Raw genomic sequence first — 20,198 nt, 5'->3', positions numbered from 1 at the left:
TTCTGAGCGGTTTCTCTCAAGATTTCTAAGAAATGGTACAAACTCACTAGTGTCTCTATCAGTTGTTCTATCTTGGTTCTGTTTTTGAGTCCTAGAGTTAAACTGCAGGGAAAAGGCCTTTTGAACTAACTTGTCCATTCTGACCTGTACACACAAAATACCAGAGAAATTCAGCATTTATGGAGGGAAATAAAGTTAACATTTTGGGCTGAGATCCCCTTCTTCAGGATTGGAAAGAAAGGGATAGCTGCTGCCAGACTTGCTGAGTTCCTCCTGCATTTTGTATGTGTTGCTTGAGCTTTCCAGCATCTGCAGAACCTCTCATGGTCCATGCTGAAGAAGTTGCCTATGTGAGCTGGTCCCATTTTCCTATGTTTGGCATATACTACTCTCCATCCTTGAATCTCCACCTGTCCTATCCTCAAATGGTGTACCACTTAGGTTTTCTGTCAATTAGTAAGGAAACTTTAGAACTTATGACATGATTTGACCTAATTACCTTCCTCCCAGCCGTAACACCATGATATAAAACAGATGGCTAAAATGAATTGGTAGGTGCAGCACCATCAACAGCCACAGAATTAACAAGTGATAAAATGTTTTGCTGCAGCTTCCATTTGGATAAATGTACAGTGCTAACTGATAATGATGGTGGAACTATAAGACTGGTGGCCCATCTGCAATAAGCCAAGATCCAGTGCAGAATTATATCGTAGATGTTACTGTAGAACAGACTAGGTGATGCGGTGTCATTATTGAATCAAAGCCTTATTGTGGAATTGTGATTGAGCTATTAATTCAGGTGTGAATTTGTTACTCAGTAGCAGTCACTCCTCTTCTTGTGTGATATCTACACTCAGTGGCCACTTTATAAGGTAGCTCCTGTACCTAATAATATGCCGCTGAGCATATGTCCATGGTCTTCTGCTGTTGTAGCCCATCCACTTCAGGATTGATGTGCTGTGTGTTCACAGATGCTTTTCTGCACACATATTGTTGTAACCTGTGGTTATTTGAATTACTGTTGCCTTCCCGTCAGCTTGAACCAGTCTGGACATTATGCTCTGAACTCTCTCTTTAACAAGGCAGTTTTTCCAAAGAACTACTGTTCACTGCATGTTTTTTTTTGTTTTTCATACCATCCATCTGTAAACTCTAGGGAATGTTGTGTGTGAAAATCCTAGGGGATCAGCAGTTTCTGAGATACTCAAACCCACTCATCTGGCACCAACAATCATTCCATAGTCAAAGTCACTTAGATTCCATTTCTTCCCCCTTCTGATGTTTGGTCTGAACCTTTTGACCATATCTGCATGGTTTTATGCATTGAGTTGCTGCTTAGATATTTATATTAATGAGCAGGCGTACAGGTGTACCTAATAAAGTGGCCACTTTATGTACATTGGCCTAGTTGGAAACACCCTGATGTTTCAGTCAGCCCAAGCCAAGTTCAACAGTACTAAAGGTCCTGCACTGTTGGAGGTTTTATTTCTACATTAAACCCAAATCTTGTCTCCTTTCTTAGTAACACTTGAAAGATTGTGTGACCTTGCTTAGAGAAAAGATGGGGTTTTCTCTAAGATCCTGGGGAATAGTTTTCCCTCCAGAAACAACAAGAGTATCTGGTCATTATGATTTGTGTTAATGCTGTGGGTAACATGTTATCTGCACTGCTAGATCTATAACTACCTTATTAATTAGAGTACATTTTGTAATTTTCTGGAATTACAAAAGGTACTGCATAAGACTCTAATACTACAATAGAAATATTTGCTAAGGTATAAGATTCCAGATTTAGAATAACGTGAAAACTCACCTGAAGCTTTTTTCCCCTGTTCTTATGCAATTGGAAATCTTTCAATTGTGTTCGATCTGGCAGAAGCCTTCTAATTCTCCATCACTGTGCATGTTTAAGAGCCAGTTAATCTTTCTAATTAATCAATGTTATTTACGCATTTGTATGCTATTGATCACAAAAAGGTATCTCCTTAATCTTCTTAGTTAAGCCCTAGGGGTTGAGGATGGCTTTCTCTGAGTCCAGTTTTGTAGATTCTGCCACACCCTTGGGACAGGACCTGCTTGATAGAGCAGACGGGTGGATTCCATGTTGCTTCTGTTATTAATGCTGGAATTGGACATATTTTCAACAAAGAGGCATGTTTATGAATGGTCCTTTCCATTGTGAGTCATCATAGGCCAGGGTTTCGACAGACCCATGGATATGTTATAAGGAGGCTTTGGGAACATGTTTGAATTGTTTTTCTTTTGTCCACCTGGTAATCTGTTCCATTGATGGAGCTTGAAGCAGAATGTCTGATTTGGGAGTCTGACAAGAGACATGTGTGTGAGATACCCTGTTGTTCAGAGTTATTAGAACTGGGAAATGTTGATTTGGGGAAGGATGATGTTTGCTTGCCAGCAGATTTGAAGATGTTTTCAGAGACGATGTTGGCAACATCTCTTCAGTATCTTATCATATCTGCTTAGGAAGTCCATGTAACAGAATAAAACGAGTGGGGAGGTAATTTCTTTTAGGGTTCGAGATCCTCATCTTTAGGCATACTGCTTTACTCAGGTAACTAAAAAAACGTGGTAGATTGATGGGTGCCTTGGTTGAGAGATGGGCTCTGAGACATGAGAATACAGTCATAATGAACAAAAAAAATCCAGTAAGCGGCAGTTTAGTGGGCAAAAATGGGTTGTTAATGAGAGAGATCAGAGGAAAATGGCCAGGCTGGTTCAAGCTGACAGAAAGGCAACAGTAACTCAATAACCACCCATTATAACAGCGCTGTGCAGAAGTGAAACTCTGAATGCTCAACACATTGAACCTTGAAGCGAATGGGCTGCAGCAACAGAAGACCATAAACATACATTCAGTGGTTTCTTTATTAGGTACAGGAGGTACCTAATAAATTGGCCATTGAGCGTATGAACAATAAGATTGAAAAGTTTTCAGGAACTGAAGGGACTAGAGTTGAGAAAAATGGCACAAACATCAAAGGAAGTATTACATTTTATGTATGTTAATATTTATGATGTAATAAATGTCACTAGTTGCAGACACTAATTATCACATGGAGTTATGACATAATTACATTATTAGAGATATTGCTGTTATGAGTTCTCTATAAATCTTGCTACCAGGTATTTAGGAATTATGGAAGAGTGGGTGTGGTAATATTAACAAGGAAAGGTGGCATTGTTCTAATAAAAAGATACACTAGCTCTCCTTTAGCTTAAATTGAGGAAAAGTGGAGAGCCATTAGATTGGCAACACACACAAAATGCTGGTGGAACGCATCAGGCCAGGCAGCGTCTATAGGAAGAATCACTGTTTCGGGCCGAGACCCTTCATCAGGACCGAAAGCCATCAGATTGTTGGAAACTTTTTATATGCAGAGTTCCTAATAGAGATAGATGATGCAATATACTGTATATTGGTAAATTTTAACACCACACAACTGAGATTTAGTATTGTAACATAGACAATGGGAGATACCGAGCTTGCATCAGGAGGAAATTTGTAACAGTGAATCTTTTTGTTTCATGTCTGCAGTCAAACAAGAAAAGAAGTTACGTTGGATCTAGTTCTGAGAATTGACAGATGGATAGTGTTACAATAGGAGATTGTCTGGCTAACAGTGCCCACGACTTAACCTAGTTTATAATAGTTACAACAGGAAATATCGATGGTAAAAATGCTCTACAAAGGAAGAACTAATGAACTTAGGAAGTGGCGCAACACAGTTAGACAGGAAAAGCGATATCAGAATGAAGAAGTAACAGCAATGAAAGGCATTCGGAAAAGAGTGAGCATGGGTAAATTTTGGTCATGTATCTTTGAAGAGAAAAGACAGTAATGGGGAAAAGATACAATGTGCCTGTACGAGAGAAAAAAAAGTTAAAATAGATGAAAGAGGGTTAAATCCCCTTACAGAGACTTGGCACAAAAATCTAGGCTGGCATTCAAGTTTGAGGGAGTGCTCGAGAGCTGCTTTGTTGTTGAAGCTGCCCTTTGAATAAAATGTTCAGCTAAAGACCACTCCTTTTCTTAAGGTAATGAAAAAGTTCTGTGACGATTTCAAAGAGGAGCAGAGAAAGTATTTCCAAGTCTGATACGCATCCCTCGTTGAACATTACTAAAACTGATCATTGGTTATTTATGGCATCTTGCTGTGCATACATTGGTATGCTTAATTTCTATATTACAACAAGGACTATTTTTAAAAATCCGTTGTTTGTGATCAGCTCTGATTGCTGTGCTGCAGAGACAAATGGTAGCTGCGAAAGGAGAGACTGAACAACCGATGGATCCAATCACTAGCCCCAGTCACCACTTGCACTTGGCGAACACTGCACCAGAATACGTGGATCCTCGATAGGCTTCTACAGCCTCCTGAGGACCCACCAATAGACAACCCCTTAGGAGAACAGCATACTCGACTCACGTGATTGCACTATTCACTACTAGATTGTTGTTAAGTTGAAAAAGTGACAGGGGAAAACGTGGTCATGGATAAAGGAGTTTCACGTGAACTGGGATTGCAGTAATGTTCCCAAGGCTCAGTTTGGATCCCCTACTCTTTACAACTTTTATAAGAGAACTAGTTCCAAAGAGTATCATTGTACAGATGGCAGATGTTACAAAACTTGCTGTAGAGATCAATGGTGGGACTTCATCATTTTACATTGTTTTATAAAGGACCTTGTACGAAATGTGCTGATGATGCCAAGGTAGATAGGAAGTTTGCCTCATCAGCAAATTTAGCAAGCTGAATCAGAATTAGATTTAATACCACTCCATATGTCAGGGAATTTGTTGTTTTGCGGCAGCAGTATATTGCAATACAGGATAGTAAAACTACAAATTACAATACGAAGTACAGTATATAAAATATCAAATTAAATAAGTTGTGCAAAAAGAGAGGGAGAAATACTAAGGCCATTGTCAATACAGAAATCTGATAGTGGAGGGGAAGAAGCTGTTCCTGAAGTGTTGTGTGTGTCTTTAGGCTCCTGTATCTCCTCCTTAATGGCAGCAATGAGAGGAAGACATGTTCTGGGTAATGGGGTTCTTAATGAAGGATCCTCTCATTTTGAGGCAAAACCTTTTGAAGGTGGCCTGGATGCTGGGGAATCTAGTGCCTACGATGGAGATGGATGAGTTTACAGCTTTCTGCAGATTTTTCCAATCCTGTGCAGTGGCCCTTCCATACCAGACTTCTTCTGTGAGTGTCTTTAGTGACATACTAGTTCTCCTCAATGCCCTAATGAAATGTAACTCTGTTATGCCTCCTTTGTAATTGCATCAATATGTTGGGCCCAGGATTAGCTCCCCAGAGATGCTGACACCAAGGAACTTGAAGCTGCTCATCCTTTCCACTTCTCATCCCTTGCAGAGGACTGGTGAGTGTTTCCTCATCGCCACCTGAAATTCTGCCAACAATAGTTGTACCATTGGCAAATTTATAGATGGTGTTTGAGCTGGGCCTGGCTACACAGTTGTGGGCGTAGAGAGAGTGGAAGAGCGGGTTAAGCACACATCCTTGGGGTGCAGAAGTGTTGAATGTGAATGAGGAGGAGATGATGTTTCTGATCCACACAGACTGTGGTGTCCCGGTGAGGAAGTCAAGGATCCAGCTGCAGGGGGAGGTAGAGAGACCTTGATTTTGGTGCTTGTTGATTAGAACTGAGGGTATGATTGTGCTGAACGCTGAGATGTAGTCAATAAACAGCAGGCTGGCATAGGTATTCCTATTGTCCAGGTGATTCAAGGCCGAGTCGAGAGCCAATGAGATTGCATCCACAGTAGACCTATTGTGGCGATAGTCAAACTGCTGTGGATCCAGGTCTTTGCTGAGGCAGGAGTTAATTCTGGCTATGACTAACCTCTCAAAGCATTTCATCAAAGTAGATGTGGGTGCTAGTAGTCATAGTCATTGAGGCAGCTCACCCTGCTCTTCTTGGGCACTGGTGTGTTTCTTGCCCTTTTGAAGCAGGTGGGAGATCGAAAATGTCCTTGAACACTCTGCCAGTGGGTTGGCACAGGTTTTCAGTGTTCAACCAGCTGCGCCATCAGTGCCTGACACCTAGTAAGAGTCACCCTCTTGAAAGGTGCTCTGACTTTGGCCTTTAAGTCAGAGATCACAGTGTCACCTGTTACTGCAGGGATTCACACAACTGTAGTTTCATTCTCCATTTCAAAGCATGCATAAAAGGCATTGAGTTCACCTGGGAGTAAACCGTCATAGTCATTCGTGATGTTGAGTTACACTTTGAAGGAAGTAATAGCCTGCAAACCCTGCCAGGGCTGACGTGCACCCGGTTCCATCTCCAACCTCAATCGGAATTGCTTTCTCACCCTTAAAATAGGCTGTACTTGGACTGGTCTTGAATACCACAGATCGAGCCCTCAGCAGTCTACGAATCTCCTGCTTCATGCACAGCTTTTAGTTTGAGTATGTCTCGTATGTTCTGGAAGGCACACACTCATCCACACAGGTCTTGATGAAGTCAGTAACAACTGTGGTGTATTCATTCAGACTCAAAGGTAAATCCCTGAATACTCACTCAGAGCAGCTCTGTATGTGCTTCTCTGACTCCCTTGACCATACCTTCTTGATCCTCACCACTGGTGCTGTGTCATATACTTAAACTGTAAAACCATCTCATTTATTCAAATTGTAAAAAGATGAAGTTGCTCCATTGACGAAGAGGACATACTGTTGCTGCTGGGGGATATGGATAGGTTATCTGAGTGGGTCCGGCAAGTGGGGTATAACATGGGGAAATGTGAAACTGTCCATTTTGACAGGGAAAAGAGAAGTGTATTTCTAAACGATGAGAGCCAGCAAGAGCTGAAATGCAGAAGGATCTGGGTGTCCCAGTGCATGTTTTACATAAAGCTAAGATGCAAATACAACAAGGGTGGCGTAGTAGCTTAGTGGTTAGCACGATGCTTTATAGTGTAGGCAACCTGGGTTCAATTCCCGCCGCTGCCTATAAAGAGTTTGTGCGTTCTTCCTGTGAATGTGTGGGTTTCCTCTGGGTGCTCCAGTTTCCTCCCACAGTCCAAAGACACACCGGTTAATTGGACACTGTAAATTGTCCTGTGATTAAGCTAGGATTAAATCGGGGGATTGCTGGGCAACATGGCTCAAAGGGCCACAAGGGCCCATTCCACACTGTATCTCAATAAATAAAATAAAAAATAAAGTAAGTGGGAAAGTCAACAGTGTTACTGTTAATTGCAATCGAATTGAATACAGAAATATGAAGCTTATGTTTCAGTTTTACAGGGCACTGGTGAAACCATATCAAGAGTGTGGTGTCTAGTATTGATTCCCTTGTTTAAGGATGGGAAATATATTGGAAACATTTAAGACAAGGTTTGCTTGATTAATGCCTGGAATGACAAATTGTCTTATGAAGAAAGCTTAGGTACGCTGTGCTTATATCCAGTGGAGCTTAAAAGACTTAGTGGCAATCTGATTGAAATGTATAGGATAATGAGCAATTTTGTTGACAGGGTAGATGAAGAGATTGGGAGAGGCTAGATCTAACACTGTTTAAAAATAAGGGCATCCCTATCTAAAACAGAGTCTTGGTATTTTCTTATTTTCCAGTAATCCAGAAAGGTATTACAGATAGATTTAAGTTTAAATAGACATATTGTACAAGGTTCTGGCATTAGATCACACATCAACCATGATCTCATTAAATTTTTGCAATAGGTGGAAATAGCTTAACGATTGTTCCTTTGGTCTTTGAGAGAAAATTTGCAGATTCTAATGCTTTGAGATATGAGATCATGGAATTGGCAAATCAAGACATCATGAATGATGCTTAATGTTGGTATAAATCTCTCTGTGAACTCTTGGGACTTAGCTAGTTTGCTTCAGAGGCACTATCAGAACATGCTCTGGAAGAAGAAAGACACCAGACATAGTAGAATATACACCGTTTGTGCGAGCAACCAGCTCGATATGATGAGTTCAAATTTTCTCAGAACGTCTTGGAAAGAACTTTGTTTCTTAAATATTTCCACACAAAGCCTGTAAAATCTCGAACTTGGATGGATTAGATACTTACTGTCAATGAATTGTGCTGTGGGTATACAAGCTTTATTTCCCTATCAGAATATAAGGCTTCATTTTCCCCAGCTCAACCACTAAGCAGCAAATTCAGATCTACACTGTCAAAAAATGCAAATACATATACTTCAGGTCAAGAGGGAGGGTGGGGGGGGGGGGGGGGAGAGAGAGAGAGAGAACACGGAATTCAATTACTTGCACAATTTTCAAGTATTTGTTTTTGGACTGTGGGTGTCTATAGCATTATTGCCCATTCCACTGCTCTGCTTCTTCAGAATTAATAATGTCCATGAATGATCAGCCATCTGAAATGTTAATTCTTGTTTTTCCCTTTACAGATGCTGCATGATCCGTTCAACACGATCAGCATTTTCTTTCACTTTAACAACATCGGGACTGGACTCACAAATGTGGTAGGATTAGCAGGTTTTAAAAGCTAAAAAATGCCTTCATTAATCAGTGACCAATTAAGGTCACAATGGTTAGAATTCAGTTTCAGCTTTTGTTATACATGAGGCTACACTTAGATGAATAGCTAATCAGCAGTTATTTACCTTAAGTAAATGTAAAAATACATAAAACATACTTATCTTCACAATTGAATGCTCCTGTTACTCAAACTATTTTTTTTGCTGTTAAGAGAGTGTTCTTTTTTCCCCCTGATTACAAATTTCCTTGATTACAGCTCAAATCTGACAGTGGAACCATCTGGTGAGCATGCACAAATCACAACACCTCTCCAACATAGAAAGCAAGATGAGATGTCAATAGGAGGCATTTTCTCCTTTTGTTCTCTTCCTAGTCTTCCACGCACAAACATCACTTTCTTCTCCGGTTCAAAAACACACAAAAACAGCACAAGGACATTTTGCATTCCAGTTAAAAAAAAGCCTTTATGTTAGTTTCCCTTTCCTTTCACATTACTACATTTGATGAAAGGATTTACAGAGATTCAGATACATGATGCATTTTGCCAGAGGTTGTTACACACACGATGTGATGTTTGAATTCTATTGCTTTCTATTACCACAATTTTTTGAATAATGCATTTAGGATCAAAGCATTTTAAAAACCTTGCTCCTAGATACATTTGATAAATTTTAAATTATGTTTATTTTTAAATTACTGCCCTGAAATGTTTATTTTAATCTTGAATTGTGACTTTCACTAATGTTACAAAAGTAAGGGAAACAGAAACAGTTCCCTTACTGGAAAGAAATCAACTAAATTACATTTGGGATTAGGGAAGAGAAGCTCATCAGTTTTGTTTTCTCGATAAGATCTCACCGAGGCCATCAGGTTTACCTCATTGACAATCTGCATTGAACCAGCTAATCTCAGTTCCGTGATAAGTGGAAGAGATACAATTAAACTTAGACAATCTGGACCAGTGAAGGGAAAATAATCAGCTCGGGATCTTATTCCCATTCACTGTGCATGTTGGATAAAGCTCCTTTAGGTGAGGGTGAGAACAGACTTGGTTCACTGCCTTCCCAATGATTGAATGTTCTAAACTTAAGCTTTAGTTTTCCATTTGCGATTCTTAGTGGAGAACATTGTCAACAGTCAATGAAAAATAATGGATGCCACTTATGTCTGTGTCAGTTCAGGGGAGCGCTCTTCACTGCCATGACTTACTCAGAGATTTAGATGCCAATGCCTGAAGTCGCATAAATTGCCAATTGGCTACAGTTTATGCAAATGCCTCCATTCTGTCACCTCTATCCCATCTTTTCCCTAAACCTCTCCAGAGGTCTGTATTCCACTAGAAGTCGACATCCCTGGCAGAAGCCTGTACTTCAACAAAGACATGGAGCCCAAACTGCCTCCTATCTCTCAGCAGCCTGTCTCTCCCCATGCAAAGGTCTGTACCCTTCTGGAATCTGAATTTCTACACTGAACAAAATCTAGAGAATTAATTAAGTAATGACAGAGGCTTTCTATTTTTTAAAAAAAAGATGATACCTGTTAACCGCTGACTGTAACATATTTAATTGGATATAATGGGTTAGAGCCAAACAATTGGCTTATTTGGCTCATTCACATGCTTCTCTGTGGTAAATAAAGTCAACTGCAGATGACAGAAGTCCGAAATAAAAAGAGAAAATAGTGGAAAACTCAGAGGGTCAGGCAGCATCTGTGGAAAGAGAAGCAGTTGAGGTTTCAGGTTGAAGACCCTATCTTTGGTGGCTTGACCTATTGAGTTTGTCTCACACGTTCTGTTTTGTTTATTTTAGTTTTGCTGCAGTATTTTTATTTAAAATTATACATATTTTACCTACATTAATAATATATATTGAACATCCACACACTATGATGCATAGTTCATAGTGTTATATTTATATATATCTGGAGTAAAAAGCCAACAGCTAAATGCACAGGCAGGAGGGTTCAGAGATTTGAGAAACATAGAAAATGCTGGAGGAACTCAGCAGGTTGGGCAGCATCTATAGAGAAGAATAAGCAGTTGATGTCTTGGGCCAAGACTCTTCAGCAGATCTACCCAAAACATCACAAACATGAGAAAATGTGCAGATGTTGGAAATCCAAGGCGAAATACACAAAATGCTGGAGGAACTCAGGCAGCATCTAGGGAAATGAATAAACAGTTGACGTTGATGAGAAGTCAGAGCAAGAAGGTGGGTAAGGGGAGGAAGAAGCACAAGGTGGCTGGTGATAGGTGAAACTGGGAGGGGGAGGGGGTGAAGTAAAGGGCTGGAGGAGGGGGAACCTGATAATGGAGGACAGAAGGTCATGGAAGAAAGGGAAGGAGGAAGAGCACAAGAGTGGCCCCCCAAAAAGACTGTTTATTCCTCTCCATAGAAGCTGCCTGACCTGCTGATTTTCTCCTGCAGTTTTGTGTGTGTTGCTGTGAATTTCCAGTATCTGCAGAATCTCTTGTGTTTGGAAATTAGAGGCAACTGGGAAAGGGGCCAGTGGGAAGACGCCTCATTCCCCTTGTAGCAAACTGTAGCTGAATGAATCCCAATGCAAGACAATAAATCTGGAATTACATAAATATTTGAAAAGGACCAATCGCAGAGTTAGGTGCACAGAGTAGAAGATTGGGACTATTGCACAGCTCTTGTCCAAATAATCTTCTACGCGAAAACTCCTTATGAATATCAAAACATAACTCCAACTGCTGCTAATCAACGGCAGACTGACAGTTGGTAAACTTGCAGCGAAGACTTTGGAATCAGCCGTAACTTCGGCACACATCAGAGTAACACCGCATCTTTGTTTTGACACCCAGTACTACAGGAGAGAGAATTCATGGAAATAAACCAGCCGCCGCTCCCTCTGTTTAATTCCAGGGTACGAGCAGTAATCGCGCACAGAAGACACAACCGGGGCACACACTGCGCGAATTGTCCTTTACGCTTTATATAATTATTGAGGTATTATGAACGAAATAACTTCCTGGTCATATCTACTACCTTAACATCTCCTTTCTCTCCGTAGTATTTAAAACACTTCTTTAAAATCAGCGCATTAAGATCCAATATTCGGAATGTTACATTTGCAGATGTTCTGTACGAAAACGGGTGACCGTGTATAGATATCTCCGAACGCTGGGATAGTTAAACGATTCCGACCTATAATAAACACAATGTACAAGGATAAAGAAAACCGCGGTGCTCGGATTAGCTCACCCGGTTACTGCGTTGCTAAAAATATTATAAGAAATATAGAGCTGGGTCAAAAATCAACAAATAAAATTTACATCTTATAGAGGTGAAACACAGATAAAATCTAGAAAATCAGGCTGATCTGCATCATAACGAGATCCACAGTTAAGAGTAACCTGGTCATCAGAGACAAAAGATGGCAATTTTTAAACAATATTTACGCACGAATAGAAGAATATTTCTCCCCTCCCCCGGCATGTTGTTTACTGTCCATTTTCACCCTCTTTATGTTTATACAGCGCCTGTGCTCTCTCCCTCTCTCCGCTTCCCCTAAACCGTTTGAATGCGGGGTGCCCCACTCACCGCTGCTTTACCCGGGTCTCTTGTGTGGGCGATTGCTGGGCGCCAGGTCCCCAGTTTGCCTCGGCGGGTCCACTTTAATTGATGGTTTCTCCCTCTCTTTTCCTCTCTCTCTCCTCTCTCTGCCTCTCTCTCTCTCTCTCTCGCTCTCTCTGCCTCTCTCTCGCTCTCTCTCTCTCTCTCTCTCTCTCTCTCTCTCACATACACACAAACACGCACACAAAAGCCTAGACGGCAGCTCAAGAACTAGGCACCCAATCGATGTGCAAGGACGACTTCCACTTGACACGCGTCAATCCTCCTTTATAGCCTCTGCTAGGGAGAAAAAAAACCTCAGAAAGCTCCCACCATCAGACTACAGACGTTTTTAACCGAACGTTAAGATTTTGCACGCTGCTCACTTTAAATCTCCGTATATTTCCCCCCTCTTGCCTCTAGGTGTTGTTGATAGAGAAATCCGGTAACTGCGGATCGGGCGATCAGCCTCGCTCGCATCACTTTTGTTAATATAATGGGAATAAAACAAACACGCACATCGATTTACGCGTCAGGCAGTCGGGGTGGGGGGACGAGGGCTGAACATTTCTCTTGCAAACGTCCTTCTCCTCCGTCTCATCCAGCAGAGAGGAAAACGCATTCGGGGGCACTCCCACAACAGAGACGGGTAGAAGGCGGGTGGGAGGTCCGGGTTTTGCCTGCTAATGATGTCTACACACCGACGAAACCTGTTCTGTTTTCTTGGTTCGGGAGAAGAGAAAGAGGAAACCGATTTCTGAAAAGTTTAATAAACCTTAACCTTAGATTGTGAAAGGTAAATTTATCTTATCTTCGAAGAACAGCTCTGGAGGGAGGGAATCTCAGAGAATGCATAAACTTGTCTTAATTAACTTAGATCCCTTGTCTTTGCAGAGACAGAAGAATGCTCTTTTAAAACGAGGTTTTAATTCACCGAAAATCATTGACATATAAAACATGAAACATCACATAATTCATTGAAACCTATTGAATGTTAAAAGGCCTCAATAGAGTGGATGTGAAGAGGATGTTGCCTGTTGTGGGAGAGTCTAAGACCAGAAGAGGCAGCCTCAGAATAGAGGGGCGTCTTTTTTGAACCTGAGATGAGGAGGAATTTCTTTAGCCAGAGAGTGGTGAATCTGTGGAATTGGTTGCCACAGACAGCAGTGGAGACCAAGTCTTTATGTGTATTTAAGGCAGAGGTTGATCAATTCTTGTCTGGCCGGGGCATCAAGGGATAGGGAGAGAAGGCAGGAGATTGCGGCTGAGAGGAAAATTGGATCAGCCATGATGAAATGGCGGAGTACTCTCATTGGGCCAAAAGGCCTAATTCTGCTCCTATAACTTATGGTCTTAAAATATCATATAGTGACAAACATCCCTCCACAAGGTCACATCCATAAACTCATACATGTAAATATGCAAGACACATATGTGCATATAAACAAACACATATTGTCCATTTCCCTACACATGCTCAATGCCATGGAAATGCCATGGAACAATGGTTCCATGTTCAGCAGGCCTATATATGCAGTGTCTATAAAAAACTATTCACCCCCTCCCTTAGAGAGAGACACACACACACACACCCCTCCCCCATACATGCATGCAAAATTTTCTCTTTAGAAATCAATCTAGGGAGCACCAGAAGCACAAGAAAATCTGCAGATGCTGGAACTCCATCGCAAAACACATGAAATGCTGGAGGAACTCAGCAGGTCAGGCAGCATCTATGGAGAGGAATAAACAATCACCATTTCTGTTGCAATGGAATGTGGCAAATGAGGCGAACCTAAATGCAGGACACAGGCACGGAGATTGAGTTTGGATGCTTACATGGGCGTAAATGCTGAATAGCAAACAGGAGGGATCTTGACATCAAGCCCTGATATGGAACCTTGACACGTAGCCTTGACTCAGAGAGACGGAGTCTCATAGGTAAACCTTGAAACTGGAACAAACGGCTCTAAGCGGTCAGGAAACGTTAGTTATAACACAGGAAAAAGCCCAACAATCTGGCGACTAGTCGTTGTAACGCTAGGGTTCTTACACTGCAGGTCCTGATATGCCATCATCAAAGAAAATTAGAAGCAATTGGGAAATTAATGGTCGGAACTGTGGCATAATCGAAGGAAGTTAAAGGAAACTAGGGAATAAATGATCAGGACCATGATAGTTTCAGTTTGAGATCCTTCATCTGAGGAGCAAATAGAATTGATTATTATATTGAATGTGCTTCATTCCTTAATCCCAAAACAATTTTATGAAATCAGGTGGTGCGATGGATCTGTATTTCTGGGACAGAAACACAATCCAGTTGAGGCTAATGTGGTGAACATTTCTAATGTGTGCTGGCCTGTGCCTCGTAAAGTAGCCGTTGAGTGTATGTTCATGGTCTTCTGTAGCTGTAGCCCATTCACATCTTCTGTGCACCACTGATATAACATGTAGTTATTGAGTTACTGCCACCTTCCTATCAGCTTGACTCAGTCTGGCCATTCTCATCTGATCTCATTAACAAGGTGCTTTCACCCACAGTACTGCCACTTACTGGACGTTTTTCACACCATTCTCTGTAAACTCTAGAGACTGTTGTGTGTGGAAAATCCTAGGAGATCAGCAGTTTCTGAGAAACTTAAATCACCCCATCTGTCACCACTTGATCAGCAAGTCACTTAGATCACATTTCTTCCCTATTCTGATGTTTGGTCTGACCAACAACTGAACCTCTTGACCATGTCTGCATGCTTTTATGCATTGAGTTGCTGCCACATGATTGGCTGATTAGATAGTTGCATTAACGTATGGGCAAATTCAATAATGCGGCCACTGAGTGTAATTATCTGTTACCAGTGGAAAGAACGGTAGTGTGGGAAATAGAAACCTCTGCTCCTGTAGTCGGAAGTACGGCTGTGAAGTTGCGTTGAGGCATATTCTAAAGAAGCTGAGAACTTTCAATGTGTGCAACAGGATGTTGGAGATATTTTACCAGTCTGTTGTAGTGAGTGCAGTCTTTGCGACTTTATGTTGGGGGAGCTGTATCGGTGCTGGTGATGCAAAAAGGCTGGATCCATCCTTGGCTACAACACGGACTCTTTTGAGTTAGTAGTGGAGAGGAGGTCACTAAACAAACTGTTATCCATTATGGACAATCAGGAACATCCTCTCCATGACCTACTGAATAAGCAGCGGAGTACCCTTTCAAACAGACTCATTCAGCTCTGCTGTCACAAGGATCATTACAGAAAATCTTTCATATCAAATGCAATAAGCATATACAACTGTTCATCTCTGTGCGCCAGGAGAACACACATCAGAGTACTATAGTCTCTGTTTTATTATATCATACTTTATTATTTCACATTGGTAAATTATTATTATGTATCTTATTATTCTGTACATTATTATTAGTTAAGTCTGCACACTGCTAAGTGTGTTTTTAAACGTTGCTGCGTAAAGAAAGAATTTCCCTCTGGGGATCAATAAAGTAGTCATTATTATTATTAGTGAGTCTGATATAGAAATGCTTGATGCTGGCACCAAGTGCCTGAAATGGAAAGTGATCTACAGTATTTCTCAGCACAAGCATCAGTTACCCTGATGATTAGAAAGAATCACATCCAAAAGAAACTGACTGACATAAACCTTGTTAATTTTCAATATATGGGCTCTAAAATAACTCTAATTATATTAATGATGCAGCTAGTAGTTTAATTTGTTCCAGATCAATAACATTTTTCTCAGGTATACATGGGTAGTAAATGAAAGAAACATATGGAGAATCAATTTTAATTTCTGCTCTTTAAAGGGATGAGCTTTAGTGTTCATTAAAAGTAATCATAGCTGCTTAACAGAATATTTCCCATCTTCTTGTCTCACTCAGGTTGCTCAAAGGGTTTACTGAACAGCTCTTTCCGACTGGTGTTACGATAGACTATGACCTTATGGATGTCAGCAATGCAAGTAATCATTACCTTACAACAAAATGGAAACAGAATGTGCTAGCAACATTTAGCAGCTCAGGTGGGCAAGGTTTCAGCTGGATATTTGGAAACAAGTTAGAAATACTTTATATGCAAGCAGGGAAGTGGGAACTGAAGAATCTGAGTCTGTATGCTCTCCCTGTCACCACATGGATTTCCTCTGGGTGCTCTGGTTTCCTCCTACATTCTAAAGACGTACAGATTAATGACCGAATTGGTCATGTGTGTGTATTTGGGCAGATAGGGCTCATTGGCCAGAATGGCCTGTTACTTACTCACTGTCTGTTTTGCCTTTGACATTTAGGGCAGCAATGACAGTCCTCCATCTCAGTCTGTATGGAAGGATTCTTCATTGCTGTTTCCTTAACAATTATTTATTGACTAGTCAGGGGTTGTGAGCCTAGACCTGAACCCCCGTACCTGGAGGACTGGTGGACCACTCTTAGTCTGGCCTCTCACCTTTGAACTGTTTGGCATGGGAGACCTTACCAAGAGCCAAAGCACAAGGCCCTGACTCCAGGCAGCATATCTCTCAGAGTGATTAAAACACGCAAGCCTCCAAATCCTACGACAAGGTTGCGGTCCTCTTGGAACAGAAGGGCCTATTACTGTGCTGTAATTCTGAATAACATTTAAAAAAACTAAAATAAAAATAAATAAAAATAAAAAGTAAGTCTTAACCATTTAAATCTATCCAGCCTTTCACTAATCTTTTCTTATTGTCCATTTTTACATTAAATTATTTTTGAGACTAAAAACTAACAAAGGGTCTGAACTTTGAGACTGTTGTAGAGTCCTTAAAACAACGATTCGAGAAGGAGATCATTTCCTGCCCAAAGTTACATCTCACTTCCATAATATACAGTAGAAACATTGGCAATCATCATAGCTTTTATAATAAGAAAGAAACATTTTAATTATATGTGCACCAAGCAGCCTCTTAACAATGGGAAGTGAATTCCTTATGGGTGGGTACTGTGATCAACCAGAACTGTAGATAATTACGACAGCTTTTATATCTTCTGTAATTAAATCTCTTCTGCCTTCCATTTTACCACAGACCTACACAGTTGCTCTTTCTTTATCTTACCTCTTGTATTTCTTCTAACTCTAGCTAAAGCTTGAGATTAACTCTCTAAGTCCTCCCATAGATGCAGCCTGATCTTTTGGGAGTTTCTAATAATTTTCATTTTATTTTGGATTTTCAACATTTGTAGTATTTTGCCTTCTGGATCAATTTACAAAAGCTGAAAGCTTGCCATTTGAGCCATTTGAGTCTTTACAGCAGATCCCGATTAATTTCACTTCTCACTATTAAGGAATGTGGGTAGTACTCATTGTGTGAGAGGATCCCAGAAGCAGGTAGATTAAGATATCTTTCTGCCATATATTTGAATTGTGTGCATTTCACATACTTTTTTTTAGCATGGTATTGAGATGGAATGTTTGCCTGACAAGGGGAGTCTTCCTATAATTGGTAAAGAAAGTTGTTAAGCAAGGGCCTGTATTGCAAAAGAGCTTAGACATAGGGAAGCTTTGTGACATTTGTTCAGGGTGTTGGTGAGGCCACACCTGGAGTACTGTGCACAGTTTTGTCTCCCATTACCAAGAAAGGATATAGTAACGCTGGAGGCAGTCCAAAAGAGATTCACCAGACTAATTCCTGGGTTAAGAGGATTGTCTTATCAAGAGACGCTAAACAAGTTGGGTCTGTATTCTTCGGAGCTCTGAAGAATGAGAGTGGATCTTATTGAAATCTGTAAAGTTCTTAATTGGCATGACAGGGTACCAATAGGAGCAGCTTAAACAAAGGGATTTACAGTAAGGAATAATAAGAAAAGAAGTGATTTAGAACTTGATTACATAGAAATGTCTTTTTGCAGATGATGGTGAATATCCCTCTCACAGGACTGTGGAGGCCAGATGACTGGAACTGTGTAAAATAGAGGTAGATACATACTTGAAAGACTGAGCGATTGTGGGATGTTGGCTTATTTGCTGGTCGAAAGCCGCTTCCGCCATGTCTGACATTGTTTGGCCCATTTAAAAGTTGCGACTGCTCTTTCCCATTATTTGGCTTATGTGCCACAGCACCAATTTTTGTTTTTCAAGCACCTCAGTGGTGTCAGAGTAGCACGTGCAGGAGGCTTACTCTCTTTCCTTCTTCCTCAGGGCACGCTTCACAGAACCATTGGGAAGGTATGCTCTGGACTTAGTAGGTGCCTGCACTCTTAGCTAAGTATCTGTTTGTTGAATATTTAGTTTTGAGTAACTTGGGGACTTAGATGTTTGATTGAACTTTTAACTGTTTGGAACTAAATGATTCACATACTTATTCATAGTCAGTGCCTTCTGTCTCACTCATCAAACCCGTGAACCTGCTTCCACATTACATATGGGCATAGTTAAGGCCTGGGACAGATCAGACATGATATCATTGAATGATGTGACAGGCTTGAAGGGAAAATATATATTCATGCAGCACCATTAAAGTGAGGCTCAATCTTGTCCACCCATGGGATCTATTTTCACACAACCATCGTGTGAAACTCTTAACCTGGCTATCTTTTTGAGAGCATAATTTACTTCAGAATCAGAATCAGAATCACGTTTAATATCACTGGCATATGTCATGAAATTCGTTGACTTTGCGGCAGCAGTACAATGCAATACATAATAATAGAAAAAACTGTGAATACAGTGTGTGTGTAAATATATATAAAATGGTTAAATTAAATAAGTAGTGCAAAAATAGAAATAAAAAGGCAGTGAGGTTGTGTTCATGGGTTCGATGCCCATTCAGAAATCAGACGGCTGAGGGAAAGAAGTTGTTCCTGAATCATTGAGTGTGTGTCTTCGGGCTTCTGTACCTCCTTCCTGATGGTAATAATGAGAAGAGGGCATGACCTGGGTGATGGTAAGTTCTGCTCTATTTTGACAAGTAGGACTAAGCCCAGACATGGAGGACGATGGAGCAAGTGCTGGCAAATGGGATTAATGTGGGTGGGAAATCAATGGTCTGCATGGATTGAAGAATATGACTCTATGACTTTATGAGAAAATTCAGGAGTATTTTGCAGAGCCATAAAATAGCAGATTTTAGAGGTTGCTGTGTGCAGACCATTTCCTATATTGGCACTAGTGCACACAGAACCTAGAACAGTGTAGCGCAGGAGCATGTCCTTCAGTCCCACTGTATCGGTGCTGACCATGAAGCCAATCTAAACTAATCCTATCTGCTGGCATGTGGCCTATATCCCTCCATTCCCTGTCTAAGTGCCTCTTAAATAAGCTATTGGATTTCTGAGATGGTGTCATCTATGAGTAAATGCAAGTCTTTTTATCTTCTCTTAAACTGCCTTTTCCCAGCTCCTTCATTATTTCAAAATAAGTAGGGAGCACGTGCTTTTGAGTAATGTTCTCAAGGTCTTGTATTGACTTCTGTAAATTTTCCTCATATTTTTTAACTGTTTCTTGAAGTGGATTATCATCAGAGATCACTGAGGTGGAGTTCCATTGATAACTCTGTGGACTGGGGTCCTGTGTGCAAATAGATAGATAGATAGATAGATAGATACTTTATTCATCCCCATGGGGAAATTCAACATTTTTCCAATGTCCCATACACTTGTTATAGCAAAAAACTCATTACATACAATACTTAACTCAGTAATAATATGATATGCATCTAAAACACTAACTCAAAAAGCATTAATAATAGCTTTAAAAAAGTTCTTAAGTCCTGGCAGTTGAATTGTAAAGCCTAATGGCATTGGGGAGTATTGACCTCTTCATCCTGTCTGAGGAGCATTGCATCGACAGTAACCTGTCGCTGAAACTGCTTCTCTGTCTCTGGATGGTGCTATGTAGAGGATGTTCAGGGTTTTCCATAATTGACCGTAGCCTACTCAGCGCCCTTCGCTCAGCTACCGATGTTAAACTCTCCAGTACTTTGCCCACGACAGAGCCCGCCTTCCTTATCAGCTTATTAAGACGTGAGGCGTCCTTCTTCTTAATGCTTCCTCCCCAACACGCCACCACAAAGAAGAGGGCGCTCTCAACAACTGACCTATAGAACATCATCAGCATCTCACTGCAGACATTGAATG

At 40.8% G+C, this 20,198-nt stretch overlaps 1 protein-coding gene across 9 annotated transcripts in view; it reads right to left on the bottom strand.

Annotated features, from left to right (window-relative positions):
- LOC140717248 (uncharacterized) overlaps window positions 1-12,707 on the bottom strand; it is a 108,305-nt gene extending 95,598 nt beyond the window's left edge. For 4 of the 9 annotated variants that reach the window (XR_012096500.1, XM_073030610.1, XM_073030608.1 and 1 more), the window contains exons 1-2: window positions 12,490-12,616; window positions 12,092-12,400 (exon numbers count right to left, since the gene is read on the bottom strand). The gene's annotated coding sequence lies outside the window, so the exon portion shown is untranslated. Of the gene's footprint in view, window positions 1-11,536; window positions 11,696-12,091; window positions 12,401-12,489 lie in introns of all 9 variants that reach the window. The other 5 variants (XR_012096499.1, XR_012096501.1, XM_073030612.1 and 2 more) reach the window with 3 other exon arrangements.
- Window positions 12,708-20,198: the final 7,491 nt, after the last annotated feature.

Source organism: Hemitrygon akajei, chromosome 27 (assembly GCF_048418815.1).
Source record: "Hemitrygon akajei chromosome 27, sHemAka1.3, whole genome shotgun sequence".
In the NCBI taxonomy this organism is placed as follows: Eukaryota; Metazoa; Chordata; class Chondrichthyes; order Myliobatiformes; family Dasyatidae; genus Hemitrygon; species Hemitrygon akajei.
This window is presented reverse-complemented; position numbering and strand designations above follow the sequence as displayed.